Here is a 1,308-nt window from a genome sequence, read left to right on the forward strand (position 1 = left end):
TAAGACTGATTACACTGCAGTTTGAAGCTTATTACCACCCTGTGGATTTCACATCCACATGGGTGCAGGTGAGAAGGTCATAACCTTAGCCACCATTCTTTACATAGAGGCAATATTGTAGCCTATGGGGAGGTTTATCAGGCGCGATCATTGCTGGTTGAAAACTTTACCCAATACCCGCCAGGATGACTTGAAATGCCAGTCAGCCTTGGCAATTTTGCCTGCCAGCTTCTGTGGGAAGCTTACAATCTTGTTGACAAAAAAGAGGTTTCCTGCTTCTTCACTATATTGCCTTCTCTTTGGCGGAAAAAGGCAGATTCTGAAGAAAAAGCACGCAAAGCACAATGGATCTGCAGTCCATCTACTTAACCGCCGCCACCCTCGTCACCCCGCGTGACTCCATTTTTTAATACATCTGATTCAGATCATCAGCTTGTTTGTAGAGCACTGTTAACAGCAAGGAACGACGAGGATGGGATTCAACCCACGCGGCAGAGCACAATGGATTAGCAGTCGGCACTCTTCAAACGCTAAAGTGCTGCTGTCGAGATGATCACCCCCTGCAGAGACAATGGATTAGCAGTCCAGCGCCTTAAGCCATGGCCACCTGTCCCGTGCTGTGCACGCTCTCTTTAGCAGACAGAGACAGGTTCAGCATAAGGTGTAATGGTTGAGGATGGGGGATTCGACCTGAGCTGCAGGCACATAGGTCTAGAGGGGCTCCATGGTTGAAATGGAGACTGGCTCACGTGCTTTGTGCCGCTCTCTTTGACACAGACGAGAGACCAGGTTCAGCAAACGGTTAGTAATTTGACTGGACTCAGGATTGGTGCAGTGCCTGCACTCGAACATTCTAGAAGGCTCCACAGGGCTTGAAAACCGAATGTGATCTGACATTTTTTATGCTCCCTTTGTGACAGAACATCGAAGATCTCCGAGGGTTCAGGAAGGTAGTACATGACACTGACCTCCTTCAGGACTTGTTTGCAGTGTCCTTGCACTCTCAATATCCTCCACCGGCCCCCAGGGGCCTCGTCGACCAATCGATACTGACCCGAGCTTTATGACTCCACCCCTTTGTTGCCAAGATACCCATAATTCTCTTTCCCTAGGGGTTCAGGAAAGCATCACACAGTCTTCTTTAAGTAAAGAGAGAGCAGTCAATAAGGCTTCTCGTACACACTGCTAACTGGTTTCGTAGACACACCACGCAGCCATCGGTGCCATAAGACTGATTACACTGCAGTTTGAAGCTTATTACCACCCTGTCGTTCCACGTCCACATGGGTGCAGGTGAGAGGTCGCGAC

General features: G+C 49.2%; 1 non-coding gene across 1 annotated transcript; it reads left to right on the forward strand.

Annotated features, from left to right (window-relative positions):
• The first annotated feature begins 95 nt into the window (after positions 1–95).
• Positions 96–237, forward strand: LOC122143396. Its single transcript, XR_006159153.1, has one exon. It is a non-coding gene; the product is annotated as a U4 spliceosomal RNA (small nuclear RNA).
• The last annotated feature ends 1,071 nt before the right edge of the window (positions 238–1,308 follow it).

Source organism: Cyprinus carpio, unplaced genomic scaffold, assembly GCF_018340385.1.
Source record: "Cyprinus carpio isolate SPL01 unplaced genomic scaffold, ASM1834038v1 S000003710, whole genome shotgun sequence".
Taxonomy (NCBI): Eukaryota; Metazoa; Chordata; class Actinopteri; order Cypriniformes; family Cyprinidae; genus Cyprinus; species Cyprinus carpio.